We start from the raw sequence: 22,226 nt of genomic DNA, 5'->3' as shown, positions 1-22,226 counted from the left end.
CCACAGGGGATGTAGCAACCTGCAGGCTCAAATAAATCACTTCCGGCATTTGAAGCAGAAAGGGATTCAGCCTAGGCTGTAAGGATTTAAAAATCACTGCGGGCTGGAGCAGTGAATGCGGGCTTCTGCTCACACAGGCGATATAGCTGTCCCACCACTGAAGCCAAGACCCAGAGTCCAGGAACCCACTGCCGTTGCTAAGACCCTCACCACGTTTGCCTTTTGTGCCCACAAAGCTGGTCTCCAGACACCGGGACGTGGGATCTGGCCACCAGGACACACACATTTGCCAGCCTTGCCTGCAGTGGCCACATCTGCCTTTCCAGTCCCACCAGAGCCCTTGCAATCGAGCTGCACCTAAACTGAGTCCAGAACGCCAGCTGTAAGGGACTCTGGGAAGTGCAGTTTTCCAGGGCATGGTGGTAACCAGATGGGAAATATAGTTTGGGCTTGTTACGAAATAGGAGTTTGGTTCTCTGGGAGACGGATTCAGCCAAGAAGAGGAAAAGGGAAGGACACAGATGCCCAGTGGAAGGAGCCTCTGGCCAGGGGAAGGCATGGATGTTCTTGGCCTCCTTAATCAATAGAAATTGACTGGAGGCCAGACGAGAAATTCAGGCCAGGCTTTATTGGGGCCCCTGCTGCAGCAGGGGGGAGAGAAAACAAGTAACAGTTTCCCTTGCTGCTCCCTGGGAGGAGGGGGGCATGAGCTGGTTCCTTATATGGGGCAAGGGTAGAGGCGGGTCCAGGGATCGGTGGGAGGGGTAGCCTAGGTGGTTTGCCCACCCCTTTGGTGGTGTTGAATGCAGGGCGCGTGCACAGAGCCCTGTTTTTGTTCCCGGTACCTTATTTTTGCTCCCAGCCCTTCAGAAGTAGCAGTTGGGTTTTGGGTCTTCTTGTATCTTCTTGTCCATAATTTGTCCCCACTGCTCATGCCGTGCAGTTAGTTTTAGTCCCTTATAGTTTCTTTGTATTTTGTTGCTGGAGGAGAGGGGACATTTGTCCAGGTGCAAGCCCTGCAGCAAAGGGTCCCCAGTCCCAGGTCCCAGACTGTTTCAATTGCAGGATGAGACACAGCGGAGGTGATGGGTCAGCCCTGTTGGGTCAGGCATAAACAGGGCAGTGAGTGCACCTGCAACATCCTGGGAATCAAAGGGCTTCTAGGAATGTGGAGACAGGCCTCACTCACATCCAGAAGCAGGGACGTCAATAGGACTGGGGTAGAGTTCCACAGGTCCAGCTGCAGGAGAAAGGCAAGCAACTGTTGGTTTCCTTGGAACTTTTTTATCCTGACTCTTTTCACCATTCCTTGCCTCCCAGTTTGCTGTGGCTTTGGAAAATTCCTTTCTCAAGTTTCTCAATATTTTCTATACATTTGTCCATCTATTTTTCTATTTTCTTGAACGTAGTTATACTAAATTTCTTGTCTAAATTCTACCATTTATGGTAGATTACCTAAGGGTCTGCTTCTATTGGCTATTTTTTCTCTTGATTGTGAGTGCCATTTCCTGTTTCTTTATCTGTTTCATAAGTTGTGATTGTTTCTGGACATTGTATGTAAAAGAACCACAGAATTTGAGGTGGGTGTTTTTTTTCTCCCAAGAAAGTGCCTCCTTTTCTCTGTTCACCATATCTCCTTAAGAATCAAGGTGAGTCAGGGCTAGACTACAGCTTTAGGTAGTTTCAGTTTACCTCGGGTTGCAGTGTTTTGAGAGGAGATGCTTCTGAGCTTTGGACTATGAGAATAACAAACCCATTTCCCTTCCCAGAAAGACTTGGGGGTGGACATGGAATTCAGCCTATCCTCCACAGTTGGAGGTTTTATACTACAATCTCTTGCCCGACTACTTTCAAACTTTGGCAGAAGTCTTTTGGAGCAAACCAGTGACACATTTGAAGCAGGCCTCCTTCCTGGAGCAGGGCTGTGCTTCCACACGCTTCAAAATACAGGAACATCCAGTCTGCCTTTTGAAAATCTCCTAACCTTCCAGACAGTCTTGGGATTCAGCCAACCAGCCATGCAAAAAACATGGCTGTCTCATCTTTAGGGTTCCTGATATTTTTAAATTGTTGCACCACTTCCTGTGAAGGCTTTTCTGTTTCTCTTCCCCTGGTAACACCCCTCAGCACTATTTTGTATCCCTGTGATACGTATATTTTGAGTGATTCCCATAAGTGCGTATGTGCTTTTTTTGTGTTTAGTTTAATTGACTCAATGTTATTTTGTATGCTCACTTTCATTTATCAACATAATTAGCATATTTCTGATATTCTTTTCTCTCCTGGTTTTTACTGGAAACAAATATGAATAAATGTTAACAGTTTAATATTCTGGTTAATGGGAAGGAATATTTGTCATATTTATTTACTTATTTATTGTATGTTTATAATTTCTCAGAAACACCCCACTTCATGCCACCAACATTAAAACCTTAAAGGAAATTACCCCCCAAAAAGTTAAAATTCACTCATACTGAATAATCCTATAGCAAAATTCATTAAAAGAATTAGTAATTACATGGGCTTCCCTGGTGGTGCAGTGGTTGGGAGTTCGCCTGCCGATGCAGGGGACACGGGTTCGTGCCCCAGTCCGGGAAGATCTCACATGCCATGGAGCAGCAGGGCCCGTGAGCCATGGCCGCTGGGCCTGCGTGCCCGGAGCCTGTGCTCCGCAACGGGAGAGGCCACAACAATGAGAGGCCCGCGTACTGCAAAACAAACAAACAAACAAACAAAACAACAACAATAACAAAAAAAGAATTAGTAATTACAGAGCTTCCCACAAAAAAGCCCAAACTCATGGCTTCACTGGTGAATCTTAACAAATATTTAACAAAGAAACATACGACAAAGATATCACAAGAAAAGGAAACTATAGACCAATAACATTCATTGACATAGATACCAAGATCCTTAACAAAACATCAGCTAACTAAATCCAGCAACATGTAAAAAGGATTATACACCATGACCAAGTGAGATATATCCCAAGAATGCAAGGTTGGTTTCACATTTGAAAATCAATTAATGTAATTGTGGAATGTAAGAAATATATAAATTGGTCTTCACCCTCGGTTCCTGCTGATTTTTGATCTTTGACCCTACTTCCTGACACAGAGCTCCTCAAACCCTTGTCATTTCCTAAGTGATAGAAGTGTCTGACACAGAGCTCTTAAATCCCTTGGAATTTTCTGGATGATAGGCACATCTTTTGTTTTAATGAGGTAGCTCTTGAATGCGGGCCAGTCACCAGAAAGACCAAGCCATGCTCAGAAGCTTATTACTTTCTGCTCCCTGCCCCATTCTCTGGAGAGGGAAGAGGGGCTGGAAATTGCATTAAAAGCAATCATGCCTGCGTCATGAAGCCTCCCTAAAAATCCTGAAAGTATGGGGTTCGTAGCATTTCCAAATTGCTGAACACGTGGAGATATGGGGAGGGTGGCCCACCTGGAGAGGGCATGGAGGCCCCGTATCTCGCCCTATGCATCTCTACACTCTGGATATTCACCTGTATCTTTTATCACATTCTTTATAATAAACTGGTGAACATAAGTGTTTCCCTGAGTTCCGTGAGCTGTTCAAGCAAGTTATCATATCTGAGGAGGCTGTTGTGTGAGCCCTGATTTACAGCCAGTTGGTCAGAAGCACAGGTGACAACCTGGACTTGCAGTTGGCATGTAAGTGGGGGTGGGGGGTCAGTCTTTCAGGACTGAGCCCTTGACCTGTGGGGTCTAATTCAGGTTAGTGTCAGAATTGAATTAAGTTTTAGGACACCCAGCTAGTGTCACAGATCTGCTTGAAGTGTGGAAAACCTACACATCTAGTCACAGAAGTGTTCTGTGTGAGTATGTAAAGGGAAGCAGTGAGTTTTTCCAACACAGTAATATATCATATTAACAAAGGGGAAAAAACACACGGTCATCTCAATATACACAGACAAAACCTTTGACACAATCCAATACCCGTTTATGATAAAAATTCTCAACAAACTAGGAATAGAAAGAAACTTCCTCATTCCTATACAGGACACTAAAAAAATCCTACAGCAAATATTATACTTAATGGTAGGAGACTGAATGCTTTCCACACAGGATTGGGAAAAAAGCAAAGATGTCCACTCACTCTATGCTTATTTAACCTTTGCTAGAGGTTCTAGCTTATGAAATAAGGCTAGAAAAAAATTAAATGCTTCTAGATTAACAGGAAAAAGTAAAACTGTCTTTATTCAAGGTGACATGATAGAAAATCCTAATGAATCCACAAAAACTAATAAATCTAATCAGTGAGTTCAGTAAGGTTACTGGATATAAGATCAACATACAAAAATCATTTTTATTTCTATATACTAGCAACAAACAATAAAAAATGAAATGAAGAAAATAATTCCATTCACAATTGTGTCAAAAAGGAATATGAACATTTAGGAATAAATTCAACAAAGGAAGGGCAAGACTTTTACATTGTAAACTAAAATATTGCTGAAAGAAATTAAAGAAGGTCTAGATAATTGAAGAAATATTCCATATTTAGGGATTGGAAGACTCAAGATCCTCAAGATCTTAATTCTCCCTAAATTGATTTATACAGTCAATTAAACCTTATAAATATCCCAGCAGAATTTTTTGGTGGAAATTGGCAAACTGACCATAAAATTTACTTGGAAATGCAAAGGACTCAGAATATCCAAAACAATTTTGAAACAGAAGAACAAAAGGAGGATTTATATCTAAAGGAGGATTTTAAAGCTTTCTCTAAAGCCACAGTAATCACGGCTATATGCTATTGGCATAGGGTAGACATATAGATCAATGGAACAAAAATTAAGAGTTCATGAATAAATGCTTACACTTATGGTCACTTCATTTTCATCAAAAGTGCTAAAGAAAATCAATAGGGAAAAGAGAATCTTCTCAACAAAAGTGCTGGGGCATTGTATATCCATAGGCAAAACGATGAATTTAGGCCCTTATCACCCAACATCCACAAAAATTTACTCAAAGTGGATCGTAGACCTAACTTAAAACTCTGGGAAGGAAACAGGAGAAAATCTTTGGGAGTTTGACTTAGGCAAAGCATTCTTAATCTTGATGCTAAAAGCACGATCTATGAAAGAATAAAATGATAAATTGAACTTCATGAAGATTTTGCAGGTCATAAGACATCATCAAGAAGAGGAAGATACAAGACACGGACAGGGAAAAATTACTTAGAAATTATGTATCTGGTAAAGGACTTGGCTCCAGGATATGTAAAGAACTTTTACAATTCACTAAGAAGATAAAGACTTCAATTAAAAATGGGTGAAAAACATAAATATCTATTTCACCAAAGAAGATGTACAAATGGCTAATAAGCCCATGAAGAGATGCTCGGGCTCATTAGACATGAGAGTTAATGCAACAAAACCACAGTGATGCTCTCCTTCACATCTGCTGGACCGGCTGCCATCAAAGGGACAGACCATCCTAAGTGATGAGCAGGATGTGGAGGAACTGGGACCCTCGTTCATGGCCGGTGGGAATGTCAAATGTCTCCACTATAGAAAACAGGTTGGCAGCTCTTCAAAGTGTTGAGAATTGAGTTGCCGTAGGTATCTACCCACTGTCTTCTGAAAGTTCAAATCCCCGCACAATTCATATGTTGAAATCCTAACTCCCAAGGTGATGGTATTAGGAGTTGGGGCTTTGGGAGATGGGTAGGTCATGAATGAGATTAGTGCCCTTTTAAAAGGGACCCCAGAGAGCTCCCTGGCCCCCTCCACCATGCGAGAACACAGTGAGAAGACAGTCGTCTATAAACCAGGAAGCAGGCCCCCACCAGACACTGAATCTGCCTGCACCCTGATCTTGGACTTCCATCCTCCAGAACTGTGAGAAATAAATGTTTGTTGTTTACAAGCCACCCGGTCTGTGGTACTTGTTATAACAGCCAAAGTAGGCTAATACAACACCCCAAAGAAATGAAAACACAGGTCCTCACAAGAACTTGTATGAGAATGTTCAAAATGGCATTATTCATGAGACTGAAAACAATCCAAGTGTCCACTAGCTGGTGACTGAACAAATGAAATGTGGTGTATTCGTACAATGGAATACTATTCGGGGATAAAAAGGAACAAAGTACTGATACTTGGTAGCATAGATGCATGTCAAGAACACTATGCTTAGTAAAAGCATTGTATGAGGGGCTGACATATTCACACTACTGTATATAAAATAGGTAACTAATAAGGCCCTACGTATAGCACAGGGGACTCTACTCAATACTCTGTAATGACTTCTATGGGAAAAGAATCTAAAAAAGAGTGGCTATATGTGTATGTATAACTGATTCACTTTGCTGTATACCTGAAACTAACACAACATTGTAAATCAATTATAGATCCAATAACAATTATATTAAAAAGCATTGTATGAGTCCATTCATATAAAATGTCAGAGAGGCAAGTCTATGGTGACAGGGCACGTAACAGTGTTTGCCGGGAACTACGTGTTGGGGCAGAGATTGACTACAAACAGGCATGAGAGAACGTTCTGGTCTGGGCTGATGGAAACGTTTTAAAATTGGATTGTGGTGATGGTTGCACTACTCTATAAATTTACTGAAAATTATTGAATTGTACACTTATGAATTCTATGGTGCAAAAATTATACCTCAATGAAAATAAATCATGCTATAAAAGAAAACTCCGTAAGATCAACATCAGAACATAACCTCTGTTTTAGTTTTTCTAGACTCTGTCAAGTGAATGCTGAGTGAATGCTTACATCAGTTAATTAGAAGATCCAGTCTCATTTTTCTTGGTGACGGGGGATTTTGTGTTCCTGGGGAGTGTGTCAGAGTTCAAGGCGGGGACCAAAACCACTTGGGTCTTTCCAGGAGGAAGAAAGTCCATACTAAGAATGAGATGCGGGATTCCCTGGTGGTGCAGTGGTTGAGAGTCCGCCTGTTGATGCAGGGGACACGGGTTCGTGCCCCGGTCCGGGAAGATCCCACATGCCGCGGAGCGGCTGGGCCCGTGAGTTGTGGCTGCTGAGCCTGAACGTCCGGAGCCTGTGCTCCGCAACGGGAGAGGCCACAACAGTGAGAGGCCCGCGTACCGCAAAAAAAAAAAAAAAAAGAATGAGATGCTTATAGCTCAAGTCTCATGTTCCAAGCTGGACCTCAGGCTCACCGGCTCTCATCCTCAAGTGGCCTGGGTCCCAGGAGGCTGCCCAGCCGGGACCCCTTACCCAGGAAGCAGAGAACACACGCGAGGTGCTGCAGCACAAGGGTCTGGCGCTTCCAAACCCAGGTGCTGGGCTCACAGCCCAGGCCTCACTCCCCAGGGGAATCTCATCCCAACCCCAGTCCACCCAGGGAGAAGTGGAGGCTCACAGGGGATGGAGCCCCTCCCCGGGGGCCTCTGCTGGCAGGGCAGTATCCCTCATCCAGGCGTGGGGACCACCCCCTTCCTTTGCTGTTGGCTCAGCACCACCCCAGTGTAGAAACACCAGGGCACAGGAGGCTCATGGAGACCTTCCCCACCTCAGCCCTGTTCACCGCGTTCAGGGGGCTGCCCAGCAACCCCTCGTCCTGTGCTGACACCTGCCCTGGAGCAGGTGTCACCATCACCACCCCATTTCACAGGTGAGACTTTGGAAGCACAGCCCAAGCTTACACAGGCACCTGGCAAAACCTCCGAGCCCAGGGGTCTCGAGCTTATCCTCTGTGCTGTGGCACCTCTTCAGGAAGTGGGGATGGTGATGAAAGTTTACTGGCAAAGTCATTCTATTCAGAACAATGCTTCCAGGAAACATTAACCAAGGATTTACTCATTAAATAAATGCATCCCTGCCCCAAATGGTGCCCACACCCTGCCCCTTGCAGCCCAAACCCCTGTGGTATGCATCCCTGAACGCTGCAGTCTCACGTCTCTGTGATCTGCACCTTGGACCTCCTGGAGCAGCGTGACCAGGACGAGGGGAAGGCAGCTCTCAGCTCTCAATCTGTTCTCCTCGACCCCCAGGTCACCCAGATGGGCCGGAGCATGGTCGCACACCCTTCATAATATTGGGGTGAATATCTGTGCTTAGGTTTCCAAATTCTAGGTGTGCGGTGCTTCCTTGGAGTGGTTTGGGGCTCCATCTTTAATCACTGGCTGGAAGGTTTTGCCTGTCTGGGACAAAGGCCCACTCCCACCGCGGCACCCCCATCTGACAGGTTTCCTCTCAGTGAGGTCACCCCCCCAGCGTGGACAAGAGTGATGCTGCACCCACAGTTACTGGCACTGCTGCACTCTCCGATAGCAGCATTCCTAGCGTCTTAACAGCTGTTCACTTTTTAAACAATCTCGTATTTTAAAATGTCTTGATTCTGACGTTTTTGTGGCATTGTCTGTGGATCCCCTAGGGCTTGCTTTGTCCCATATGGTGGCCACTGGCTACCTGAGGTTATTTAATTTAAATCCAAATTAACTGGAGTGACGCTAAATGGAAGACCCAGTTCCTCGTTCACACAGGCCACATCTCAGCCCCCCACGGTATGTGGCTAGTGGCGGCCACACTGGACACTACAGGGACAGGACACAGAGGGGTCTGTGGACAGTGCTGCTCCAAATGATAGGTTTCCCTGCTCATGTGGCATTGCCTTGGCAGTCGTTCAGCCTCTGCAATTATTTGCTCATTTTTCTTTGAGAAACAACTTCCTGGAGGACGGTGAGTGTGTCTTACCTTGGTGGGCACCGGGCAAGCCCTTGCCCATGATTCCCAAAGGAAGGGGTGGTTTGAGGGCCATTGGCTGGGGAAGGCAGGGGCATTGAGAGTTGCCGATGTGGGCAAGTGGGCTCCGGGCCAGCAGGCAGCAGCTGTGGCTCGAGAGAAGGCTGGAGGTGGATGGTGATGAGCACGAGGCGCAGGCTGGACTGGATGGGGAGCTTACTCGCCGTTTCTGGGGGCTGCCTCCTGCCGCTGGCCCAGAGTCCGCAGGTGCTGCACACCGCGTTCCCACGTCCTGAGGACAGCCTTCCAATGCCCTGGCCAGCAACCCTGACCCCATGACTCCCCCAGCCTGCCTCAGGGTGACGAGTGGCAGAATTTGGCAATGGAGAGCCGAGGGCTGAGTCAGGCACTGAAAAAGCCAAGTGGAGCGATCATGAGGATGGCTTGGAGCTGGGAGGCTCCGGACGTACTGGGACCGGCGAGGGGACAGGGAGGGACAGAGCCCAGATGCCAGGAGGAGACACTTGAGGGTGGAGCCGCAGGCTCCGCCGCATGCAGCCTGTGCCCACCTGGGAGTCCGTGCCCCTGGGCCCGCCTGAGTGCAGCTCTGGGCCCTGCAGGGTCCCGGCTGCACCAGTGGCACTGGCACGCCCCCCGCCCCCCAGACAAAAGCAGTGGCGTGGCACACAGGGCCTGCCGTGGCCCTTCCCCTGTTTGGAGAAACATCTGGTTCCGATTGTCATCCTAGAAGACGAAAACTCTCCTGGGGTGACGAGGAGGGCTGGGCCTGGTGGCCTGGCGTCCTGGCATCCTCACCATGTGCAGCCAGGGCCTGTCAGGACCCCCGAGGGCCGCCTGCAGGGACCCGCTGTGCGGTCACCTGGCCGGCAGGACCTCACTACGTGCGGTGGCCGCGTGGGGAGCTGGGCAGGGAGCGGTTGGGCGGCACGCAAGGCTGAGAAGTCGAGAAATGCCAAGTTTGCCGGGGAACTCAGACCCGGAGGTACTGACGATGGCGGCCAGGGCGGGGCTGACGTGGCTTCTGACACCGAGGCCTGGAAGTAGGTCCTGAATTGAATCAGTTTCCTATGGGAGAAAATTCTCACCCCCGGGGAAGGTCATCCTGACGAGAACTTCTACCCCGTGACTGGCCCTCTGGGCGTCTGCGCAGAGACCGAGACCCAGGCTGGCCTGGCGGGGGGCTGCAGGGCGGGGCATTCCTGCTCCTTCCGTTATCAGAGACACAGTTCTGGGTAGCTCAGGCCGCTTCTTTCTTTTCTCTCTGCTACTTATTGTCTAAACCCTTTGTTATTTTTACTTCTCCTGATTTTTCCGAGTGTCCTAAAAATCCTGCCAATATTTCAAAACACACCAGCTTGAATCACACTTGAACTCTTGCTGACGCTCCGTCAGGCTCCGTGTGTTCCGGGCAAGAATAGAAATGGACACAGGGGCCTCGCCGGGAGGGTTTGCACCAAGGCCTCCGGCCCTCCTGTTCCGACACCAGTGTTCCCTCGGGCTGGCGACCTCCAGGGAAGACCCCAGAAATGCCTTAATACACTGCCTGAGAAAATGTGTGTCCTTATTGCTAAAAATGGGCTGGAAGAATCTTTTTTCTTTTCTCATGTATTTAGCTATATACTTTTCTTCCTATCACCAACGTTGACTTAACATTTGCTTTAAGCCCCTCAACTCAGTGCAGCTGGATTTTAGGCCACGCTACCCAGAGGGGTTGCGGTTGATTTCAGTTCACGGTAGCCCAGCAGACAGGGTTTGCTGCACGATGATGCTCCAAGGCTATGGTGGTGGGGACGGGATGGTGTAACTGGGAAAAGTACCTGGTGCACCAGTGAAGAGCACCCGGGCTGGGCACACACAGAGCTCTTTTCCAGCCCCGCGGGATGTGTGACCACCTCAGCTGTAGGCAAACGTGTCCTGAAGCTCTGCGTGTGTGACCAGCCTCTGTCTGAGAATCGTGGTCCAGAAGAACCACCAGACCTCAGGCTTGGAATTACAGGGAACCCATTGCTCTTGTTGAGAAGCCCTTAAGACAGTGATTTGAGTTAGATTCTGTTTCACCAGAGGCCCTGACCTACTGTGCTCTGGAGTTACGAGATGAAAGTGCTGGTGCAGGAAGTTGGTACCCATCGAAAGCTCCCGGGTGCTGCTCCCAGCCTCAGGGTGCTGCCCCTTGGGACACCCCTGCTGGGGGACTCATCAGTCCAGACAAAGCCCTGGGAGCTCACGGGGGTCCCGGAGCCCGTGGGGATTTGGGGGCAGGGGCCCTGGACAGTGCAGGCCACCTGTGAGGGCTCGCGTACTTTTATTTATGAGCGTTCCTGGGCTCGCCTGCGCGGGCCGCGCTCCCTGGGACTGACCCCCTGCCCGGCTCTGAGCGTGCTGGAGGGACAGACGGGCCGCAGCTGCAGCCACCCACAGAGGAGGCCACGTCCAAACTCTGGGGAGGCGAGCGTGGTAAAGTGGAGCACATACTTCTGTCCTAAAATAGATTTTATCTGAAAAAGAAAACAGATGGAGATGGAGATGATTTTTTTCTTTTATGAAAAGCACAGGAAGCGACTGTGTCCTTCCCCTCCCCCTCCCCTCCGTTTGAGCTGGGAGACCTCCGAGGACCTCACTTCATGGAGGATCAGCTGATAAGGCCTGGCCGCGTGGGGGGCTCTGAAATTGGCAGGTTTCCCGAGCAGAGCTGGTCAACGGAACCCTCCCGTCTCTTTCTCCATCGCGGGGAGACGAAGTCAAAGAGGGCAACGGGAAGAGCCTCTGTCTTGCCCAACGGCAGGACACTGCAGGGCAGACCTTGCCCGGCCAGGACGCCAGCTGTGAGAGGCGGTGCCCTTGGGGATCCTGGTGCTAGGTGGTGGGCCGTCCTGGCTGGGAGGCCGCCCTGGGCAGCAGCTCCGGGCCCTCCAAGCCATCTCCCCACTGGGCCTTGGAGCAGGCAGGCCCGGGCTGCTGCTGTTGCAGGGGCAGGTATTGAGCAAGACCAGTGGGGCAACCAGCAGGTCTTCCAGAATGTGGTGGCGAATGATGCTGGAAACAGAGGGTCTGGGTTTCCTGGCTGCCTTTTACAACTGCCTGTAGATTCCTGTTTTGGGAAAGCCTGAGAGTGTTAACAGGTCTGTATGATGATGAATATTATCTGGGTAAAGCCTTGATTCAGCAAAATTCCTCTTGACGCAGTTTGTCATTACATGACTCACTGTGGAAACGTCGAGGGAGAAAATTCATTAAACTTCTCCATGAAATGGCTCCATTTATTTGTGTAAAACTTGCTCTATTTATCTGAGATGATTATAAGTGTGGATCATAAACATAATTCTTAAGGTAAGATTTTATGACCAACAATTAACTTAGAGACATGGGTTTCCTTCTATTCGATAGGTTATAGGTTTGTGCCAAAGTTAAGGACCCATTTCTTCTCAAATAATGTACCCTCAGGACGTGGAGATTAATAGCTGTAATAGGTGTATCTGTAACAAGAGCTTGGGGACCACACCTCCCACACAGACACAGCATCTTAGCAAGACCCCAAGGAATTCCTGGGCATTTAAAAAGCTTCAGTTAGGGGGTGAGACAAAACCAGTTCCCAAATAACACACAAGAAAGCAAATACTCTGAAGCTTTATAGAACTGAGCTTCACAATCTTACAAGATGTATTCTTATCTCAGATCCTGTGAACAAAAATTAGCCTGTGTAGCCGAGGCTGCAGCCATGTTCCGTGGCCAGGACCAGTGGGGCCGGAGCAGGCGGGAAGGCCCAGTCACTCAGGGTCAGGGACAGACTCGTGCATTCACACGGCCGTCCCCCAGGCAGAGATGCATGGAGGTGAAAGGCTTTAAACGGCAGGACGGCTTTGTGAACTCCCTGGGCAGCCTACGCTCTCTGCCGGCCACCAGGCACGGCTGGGACCGTGAAGCAGGACCTGGCGATGGGGAAAGATGAGGGTGTCTGTCCCTCGCACAATCTCCGAGGGCTGGAAGCCGCCGAGCATCCTTCCCATGGGCTCTGGGTGGCCCGATCAGTTCTCTGGGAACAACCAAGCCATGAACTGCGCTGGTGGTGAAAGTCCCCTCACCCGGAGCTGGGGTTCCCCTCAGGACCCCATTCAAGCTGAGGGACAGGAGCTCATAGTCATCAATATGCCTTGTCCCAATGCACAGATGCAGAGGCGGTTCCCCAGCCCTGCCCTGCAGCCGGGATGTGTTTGGGGTTGAGAGAAGACAGAATGGCCGCGCTCCTGCTCTGAGCTCTGGTTGTTCCACGGAGGATGAGGAGCCCTGCCCAGACGGGGATCCCCAGGACGGGGCTTCCCTTGGGGCCCACGCCGGCCGCCACAGGTAGGGCTGCTGGAGTTGAGAAAAGGTGAGATTTTCCTGCCCCCACCGCCCTTCAGACTTGGCGCCAATCGCCATTTGGACGAACCTAGGTGACAATCCACAGGCTTCCCTCTGAGGAATGTTTGCAAACATCGAGCACCCTGGCCCTTGAATTGAACTCGGCACCACATCCTCATGCAGTGAGGGAGGGAAGCCAAGGCCGCCACGGGGTCCTGAGCAATGTCCCCACCTCCCTCCCCAGACTGTACTGGCACTACAAGCCAAGAACGTGGATGCTAGGAGTGAAATTGGGGTGAAGGGAATAAATAAGAGAAAAGGATGAAGACAAGAGTCCAAACAGAATCCAGAACGAACACTTTGTGTCCCTGCACAGTTGCTGGGGGTGAGGGTGGAGGTTGCAGATTTGGCTCTGAGCTTCCTAGCAGTCAAAGCAAAAAGGGAAACTAACTTTGCCCCTTTTCCCTGGAAGCCTCCAGGATGACCCATGGAGATCTTAAGGTCTTAGTTCATTGTTCTTGGGCTTTGGGTTTAAAACAAGAAAGAGGAAAAGGAAAGAACTTACTTAACGTAGAAACAAGACTAATACTCTTGGGAAAGGATGGCATTTTGTAATTATCTTGTACCCCCCAGAGTCACGGCACAGGGTTGCACAACTGGGGAGTGATTCATACATGTTTCTGGAAGTAGATTTTCTCTCCATCTCCTCCATTGCCCTTGTCCAAGCCAGCCTCCCCCGTCAGCAGTGTGTCTGCCCCATCTCCTGAGTGGTCTCCCCTTGTCTGCTTGCATTGCTCAGACGCCCCACGGGGACCTTGCTTCCCCACACAGTGCATGGTTGCAGTCTCCTTCCACCCAGGTCTCAGCTCAGACAACTTATCCAAACCATCCAATATTTTAGCCCCGACCTGACAGCTTTCCACAGCCATTTTGCCACAAGATTTGGGGAAGAGGGGAGGATGGTGCAGACAGCGAGTGCGTCTCCTTCCTACAAGGGAAGCCTTTGACCCCCGCCACAGGAGAACATGCAGAGGGGAGTCCCCAGGCAGGAGGCGCCCAGTGCCCCTCGAGAGCTCGTGTCTAATGGTTTGTCATCTTGTTCTTTGAAATGTAAAAATTATTTTCTATCCAAGTGTCGAATTTGACTTTATAAATCATCATTGATAAAACCAAGAGGGGGCATTATCTACTGGTGAATCAGTTGTTTCAGGGCAACGTTTCCATGACGCTACGAGAAATGATCTAGATGGATTTCTTCGCCCGCTATGCCCACCGAGGTAGATGCTCTGCCAAAGATGGGCAGCTCAGGTGCACATGATACTATTACTGTTACTGGAGTTGATTCTGTTATTATTTACCGTATTTCAAACGAGTGTTTCTCAAACCGTCTGTGATGGAGGACCAGCATTTTAAAATCGCCAGTCGGGAATTCCCTGGCAGTCCAGTGGTTAGGACTCTGAACTTCCACTGCAGAGGGCATGGGTTCGATCTCTGGTCAGGGAACTAAGATCCTACATGCCATACAATGCAGCCAAAAAACAAACAAACAAACAAACTTGGAAATAAAATTGCCAGTCCCCTGGGGACCGAAACATCACGGCCAGAACAAAAGCTGACAAAGCACCCACAGCTTACTCTTGGTTTTGTCCAACCTCAGGGTGAACGGCTCACAGCCACGGCCGCGGGGCTCTGTGGGGCGGGGCTCCTGACTCTGCGGGCAGCACTGGGGTCTCTGGACCAAGGGCTGTGCTCCCCACCCCCCATAACACCGTCGGCTGGCCACGAGTGATGGTCCCTTGTGGACCCAGGGAACGGGCTGGAAGTAGATGGTGAGTCTCCATGGTCCCCACCCCCCGCCTCCCTTGGTGGACGCTGGGCACACTCGGTTCTTTTGGGCTGACCTCATCGGCCGAAACATGTTAGGTTGATTTGGTGGTGCTGACATGCTTCAAGCGAAGTCTGCGACGAAAAAGGCAAACTTGAACTGTAAGTGTAGGATTTCAAACGTTTTTCCTTCCCAAGTTTGGCTTTTTGTATTTGTAAGACATGCACACAAATGTAGGACATCTGCCTTCGGAATATTTCCAGGAGAGAGAGGACAGTGGGCAGCGGGAACGAACCCCCAAACCTTAGGTCAGTCCCTGGGTCCTGGAGGGCAGGGGATGGGGCCCCAGGGCCGCAGGCCCCTCCAGCCCCGCTCGCCCCTCACATGCGATCCCGGAGGCAGGCAGGAAGCTGTCGCCTTGGTGACGAGACCAGATTCCGGGTGGCCCAGTGCTGCTCTACATGAGTCACTGGGCCGGGGAGGGAGCCAAGCTGGCCCCCGACACCCACGTGTCCTCACAGCTCATTGTTCTCTGCACATCTCTGTGTGCACTAGCAATCCTGGAGGACTTTTATCATAAGCCTGTAAAAAGTGCAGCCATCGACGGCAGAGAAAACCATGTCTAAGCTGAAAAGTTGTCCAGGGGCCAGAAGAGACCGGGCCCCAGATTAGGCAGAAGGGAGGGCTGTCCCCCGGCCTTGAGACATAGGAGGAGGGCCCTGGGATGGAGGCAGAAAGAGGGTCTCTGAGAGGCCGCCCCTGGTGGGCCCAGCTCTCCCTGCTGGTGGGTGGCCCTCGGGTCCCTGGGGCTCAGCTCCCCTCTGCTCTCAGCCTCAGGGCCCTCCCAGGGGTGCAAACCCCACACCCACGCTGCCTCCCCAAGTGCCGTATTCCAGTCTGTGTGGTCTGACCGCTGAGCCCTGCGTCTCCCATGCTCAGGGTGGCCCCTGCGGAGTAGTTCCTGGGGCTCCTGGGCCTCACGGAGAAGCTGCCTTCCAGGCACCATCAACTGGTCAACTTGGATCAATTCTTCTCCAGGTGGATCCCATCCACTCTTGTTTCTAGAAATTCCTCACCATCCCTGGGAGGGGAGATTTTCCCAGCCTAGCCATGGGCTAGCTCTTATTTTGAGCACTCTTCCGTCATTTCACTGGGGTTTGGGGAGGAGGTGGAGTGGACACGTGGACACAGCCCGCTATCTCGAAGGGACATTCTTTCCTTTGCTCTTGGGGAGACAGGCGTTCTCTTCCTGGGTGTATCACCCACCAGGGCCTTGGTCTTGAGCCTTGTATTGTGGAAATTCAGTCCCCAGCCCTTGAAAAGTAAGGAAAAATGAGGGCTTCCCTGGTGGCGCAGTGGTTGAGAGTCCGCCTGCCGATGCAGGGGACACGGGTTCATGCCCCGGTCTGGGAAGATCCCACATACCACAGGGCGGCTGGGCCCGTGAGCCATGGCCGCTGAGCCTGCGCGTCCAGAGCCTGTGCTCCGCAACGGGAGAGGCCACGACAGAGAGAGGCCCGTGTACTGCAAAAAAAAAATTTTTTAAGTAAGGAAAAGTAATCCTCCCACCTTACGAAGGTGTTCCAGTCTCCTCTCATGAATGCGAGGCTGGGGGGTATCTGGTGCGACCCCAGACGTTTACAGAAAAGGGCACAAGAAACCCAGTGACGCCGACACCTAGAATATTACTCAAGGAAATAACTGAGGACATGGACTACAATCCACTTACAAGGAAGTTTGCTTCTATTAGTAAAAAAACGAAGCAGGTTAAATATCCAATAAAATGTCAGTTTTACAGAAAGATATGATACGGAGGGAGTGTCAAGATAGCTAGTGATTTCCATATCGACAAAAGTGTGAAAGTGTAATCGTCAAAATGTTACCATTAAGAAAAAATTACTTTTAAGTTACCATTGTTTACCTCTGCATGGTGAGTTTATTAGTATATTCGAGTGTTTTCATTTTTGCTTAGATATCTAATTGTGCTTCTCAAAATTTCAACAATAAATGCATCTTGCTTTTTAATAAGAAAAAGTGTTGTTCAATTCAAAACAACCAGTGTTAAGCTGAGGGGATGGCAGGGCTGGGGCTGGATCCTCAAGAGTGCTTGACCAAGTTCACCTGCAAAATCCAACTGACCCACAACCAGCTGGAGATCGTCTCTGTCACCAAAGAGCTCTCAGATTCTACCTCTGAGGACTTTTCTGGGAAAAAATCTCCCACCGGGAATGGCAGTGCTTGCTGAGACCAGAGTGCACTGGGGGCCACAAACATCTGTGCAGAGACGGACGCAGGGCCTGCGCTCATGACACGTCCAGCCCAAGGAGCCACCACAGCTGCGGGAAGAACAGAGCCCGGGCGGCCGCCCTGTGGAGAAAGGCAGGCAGGGGCCGGCACGGGCGGTCCCAGGCAGAGACCTCATGCCCCACGAGGTCAGGGCCATGCTGTCCTGTCTATCTTCACGCCCAGTATCCAGCCTGGGCTGACACAGAAGGGGCTCCAGAAACATTTGCTGAAGGACTCACTGATGGACAGCCCCCCACCTTCCCTGCCCACCACACTCGGTTTCTGCCGGGGTGCACCACACGTGAGGACGCGGGACTCCACTGCAACCTACGCAGGGGACAGAGGCCACCACACAGGGTGTGCCATCACTGCCCTCAGCAACGGGACCCTCCCCTCGTAGGCTCTGCCCCCCGCCAAAGGGACACCCAGACCTGGATAGGTAGGGGGCTGGGAAAACTCAGCTCACAGTGCAGAGGGGAAGCATCTGACCCAACCCTGAACTTTTCTGGCAAGGAAGTGAAATCCACGAGGAAATATGGGGAGTCTGGGCTTCCTCACACTCTGCGGGGAGCCGTCTTGGGGGCGGTAAATCAGCGTGGGAAGGAGGCAGGAAGGTGGGGAGGACAGGGTGGGCGTGGGGCTTTGACTTGAAAAGGTTTGCTCTCTGGGAAGGGAGCATGTGTGCGTGCGTGTGGTTGTACGTGGCAGTGCACACATGCGTGGGCACCTGTGTGTGTCTGCACACCTATGTGACTGCACGTGTATGCACGTGTGCATGTGTGTGACTGCGCGTGTGTGCCTGTGAGGCTGTGACCTCCCCGGCAGGAGATGCATGTTTGCATCAAAGCCCATGGAGCTTGGCGGGGGGATTGGGGGCATCCCCAAAAGGCTGCTCAGCTTCCCTGGGAGGGGTGAGCTCTGCCTTCACCCCCATCCACAGCGAGGGGTCCCTCAGGTCCCCCAGCCCTATCCTGGGCCTTTGGAGGTGGCTTGTCCCCAGGGAGGGGTCCGTGTGGGGGTCCCCAAGGAAGGACAGCTGTGTGTCCAGACCTGCATGTCCTCTCCATCCCCTCGCCCACCTGCGTGCCCTCCTCTCCCTCCCCAGCCCCAGCCTGTCTACAGCAGAAACACACCCTGCCCGCCTCCCGTGGCTGGGGCTGGGGAAGCATCCCTGGGTTGGTGGTCTCTTTGAGTCTCTGTTTCTTCTCCTTGTGGGCTGGGGGTGCCGTTAGGAGAGGCAGGACCCGGGAAGAGCTCAGACAGACACTTGGACACGGCCCTGCTGCTCTCACCCCTCCCCATGTGGTGCAGGGGGGCAGATGCGGTCCGGTTTTGAATCTAGCCTCCAGCCTCTCCTGTGCGGTGATTCACTCATCTCCGATGGATGCTCATGCCTCCCCTTAGAGGGTCAAGCTGGCGACCGTGGGGGCCCATTCAGCTCGGGGTCACGTCCTCCTGGGAGCCTGGGTGCGGGGGCAGCCCGGTCACCCTGGAGGGGCAGCAGGAGTTGTCCGAGGCCCTGAGGCCCAGCGCCCTCCCGGAATGCTCGGGGGCCCCGTCAGAGGGCAGCCGGTGACCGTCACAGCTCAGGCCTATCCCAGGCACTCTGCAGGGCCCCCACCACCGCACCCTTTGCTCCTGGGAAGTCCTCCTGCAGAGGGATGGCTTCCCGAGGGAGCCTTGCGATGTCCTGACCTGTTTGCAGGGTCGATACTGTCAAGCATCAAACTTGGAGCTGCCGTCCAAGCGATTACCTCATGGCCCGAACAGACTCCGGCGCCCTGCAACAGCTCTGGAGAGTCGAGGGCAGCTGTCTGATTGGATGGGAACCGTGCAGGATGGGGATAAATGGGGCGAGGTGGGCGTGCGGGCAGCAGCGTCTCCCACGGCCAAACTTCAGGGTCAGGCCAAGTACTGGGGGCTGGGGTCCACCCTGGCTGGGGCGGTAGTTGCCTGGAATGCAAGCTAGCCCGCACTCAGCCCTGCAGATACAGCCAGATGTTCGCGACGGGGAGGGATGCTGGCGTCGGCAGGGCAGGCAACAAGGGAGGCTGCCGGGACCTGCGGCCAGATTTCTGACATCCTCTCAGAAAAGCAGCAGTCCAGGCCAGGGCCAAGACTCCCCCTTGGGGAGCGAGGGTGGGGGAGAAGCATGGGAAGGCACAGGAGACGACGTGTGGCTGGTGGAGGTCGGGCGGGAGGCTGCGGGGACTCAGCGAGGTCCCTGGGCTCTTCCGCTGGGAGGGATGAGGGAGGTAAAGAAGTTTCAGGGTTTATTTAATTTTATTGTTTTAACATCTTTATTGGAGTATAATTGCTTTACGATGGTGTGTTAGTTTCTGCTGTATAACAAAGTGAATCAGCTATACGTATACATATGTCCCCATATCCCCACCCTCTCGCGTCTCCCTCCCACCCTCCCTATCCCACCCCTCTAGGTGGTCACAGAAACCCTTGTCAGCTTGCGAGTGCGCTGTAGCCTTGTGCCAGGAGAAGGAACGTGCAGGGCCCCATGCAGGGAGAGGTAAAGGGGGACAGCACTCACCTTCGCCCCTTCGTCACCTGTGACCCTCGCCCCTCCCAGGACGCACCTCACCTATGGGCGCTCTTCCTCTAAGAACTGGACAGAGCATCACTACCGTCCATCCATGTGTGGCAGGTGCTGTGCACAGAGATGACCCAAGTTGTCCCCTCCCTGCACATCCGTTTCCGGGGTTATCACCGTAACCCAAGGGCCGGGGCTTGGAGGCCTGCCGTCCTCACCGGAGGGATGGAGCTCAAATCCACAGAGACGGCCGCTCTGCCTTGTTGAATCCCCGAGTCCAGACTCCCAGCAGCAGGTCCACATGCTTCCCGGGCCCCACTCCGCCACTGGAGAGCGCCGGCTGCCAGTGTGGCTCAGTGAGATGAGCCTCTGTCTGGTACCTTCAACCCAGTTTGTCCCTCTGCACCAGACACAGCCCGGATCTGCCCGGCTGCTCCCGCTCAGAGACACCCTTCCTGTCTCTTCTCTCCAAGCCGCCCCACCCCCAGTTCCTCAAGCTGCTGTCAACATGAAGGGGTTCCTTGGTCTATGGTTGCGACATGTCCCTACCCCCGGGACCCTGCACTCAACACCATCTCCCACTGCCACGCCAGAACAGAGGCTCCCTGGGGCAGTGAGCAGCCCATGTCACGAGTCACACTGCCATTGGGGCTCGGGTCTCTGCACCGCAAGCCCAGTGCTTTTCCACCAACCAGCAGGGGCTGAAAATCATTCCCCCAGGGAGGGACACATTTCTTAAAGAGAAGCCTTGATGAGAGGATCAATGCACACAAGCTGCTGAGGGCAGCAGGGGACAGGCAGCCACAGCCACGTGTCATGCCCCACCCCCACTAGAAAGGTCATCCCTGAGGTCATGCCGAGGGCCTGCTGGGGTCTCGGCACAGGGACTGAAGAGCCCCGGGCTATACTGCTATGTATTGTATGTTTGTGTTCACCGTTATTTCATGATGCTGTTTATCTGGTTCTAGTAACCACCCTGGTCCTTTTTAAGGGCTGCGTGGCACACCTTTGCACGGATACACCACAATCTGTATAACCGTTCCTTTAGTGCTGGAGATGTGAGTTGTTCCCAGTCCCCACCCGCCGACCTTTTTCAACTTTTCATTGAAGCTTTACATACATACACATTTCCCATCATTTTTTAAAAGAGACTTCTAAAACAGCCAAATAAATGTCTGTTCTTGAGGAAGAAAATAAAGCAACTTTGAGGTCACATGTGTTCCTCCTCCATCCCCAATTTTAGCAGAAAAATTATGTATGTTTAGATTTGCCCCCATAAGTCAAATGCTTAATGCACAGCTCTTCTTTGTAGAGGGGAGAGTTCTGTCTCTTTTATGAATCATCCAAATCCCAAAGGTGGAAATACTTCGCTGAGCATATTAAAATGATTCAAGATTAACTAACCTGCATTGGCTGGGAAGAGCCGCTCCTGCGAGGAAACGGCAAAGGGGTCATTTCAGAGCCTCGTCTGCCAACTGGCTACCTCGTCATCAGAAAACGCAGGGTGGCCAGATGGGTCGCGCAGAACCTCTGAGCTGGGGCCCCGACTCCCCCCAGTTTCCCTGGACCCCCCCCCAACTCAATTCACCGGTTTCCCTGGACCCCTAACTCCCCGCTGGCTTGCCCCGGCCCAGGGTGGCCATCCCCAGGAGCAGCTCTGATCGGCCGCTCTCCATCCCAAGGTCCTTCCTTGGCTGAGCTTCCCCTGTGACGTCATGCCCGGGCTCTGTGGTGAGACATCCACAGGCTTCCCTGACACATGGAGGAGCTGGGGCTCTGTGAGCACCGCCCCACCAGGCTCAGCGCCGTTAGGAACCTGTGACCCAGGGGGGTAACCGGGGGCGGCCTCAGGTCACCCGCTGGTCGGAAGCCTAGGGGCTGTGTGTTCTGAGCCCAGCTGACCATCACCAGGGCATCAACTTCCTTTCCAGCTTCATTGGTCCTCCAGCCGGCAGCCACCCTGCCATGGGCTCCCCCCGCCCCCCCCTCCCCGGGACCCTCCATCCCCCTCAGGCTGGGCCTCTTCCCTCTGCCGGGAATGGCCATTTCCAAAGGGCCACAGCCCAGGTCCAGCCCAAAGCTGCCTCATCCTCGGGGCTCACCTGGGCATCCTCCCTCCAGCCTCCCCAGATTTCCCTTTGTCTTGCACAGTGATGAACTTGGCGTTGATGTTCTGGGTGTGCATGTCCTGACTCCCCACCTACCAGACAGCCAGCTGGAGGGCAGGGCTTGGGCTCGGGGCAGCGGTAGGGGCAGCTGGATGGGTGGGGACCTGGGGGGCGGATCCGACTTGATTCCGGTCCCTGAGAACAATCTGAATGTGGAATTTTGCGAGAGGAAAGGGCAGATTTCCCAGTGGAGAGAAGAGCAACTGTGAGGTTCTCACTGGGTACACGAGACTGTGTAACTGGTACCTGTGTGACTCGGGCAGGTGGGGCCTGAGGAAGACGTTGCCGGAGAAGACACGGGGCTTGAGAGAACCGTCCGACCCTCCCGTGGCTATCCGTTCTCT

The sequence above is a fragment of the Mesoplodon bidens genome (assembly GCF_964165515.1).
Source record: "Mesoplodon bidens genome assembly, chromosome: 8".
NCBI lineage: Eukaryota > Metazoa > Chordata > Mammalia > Artiodactyla > Ziphiidae > Mesoplodon > Mesoplodon bidens.
Note: the sequence above shows the minus strand (reverse complement) of the source record.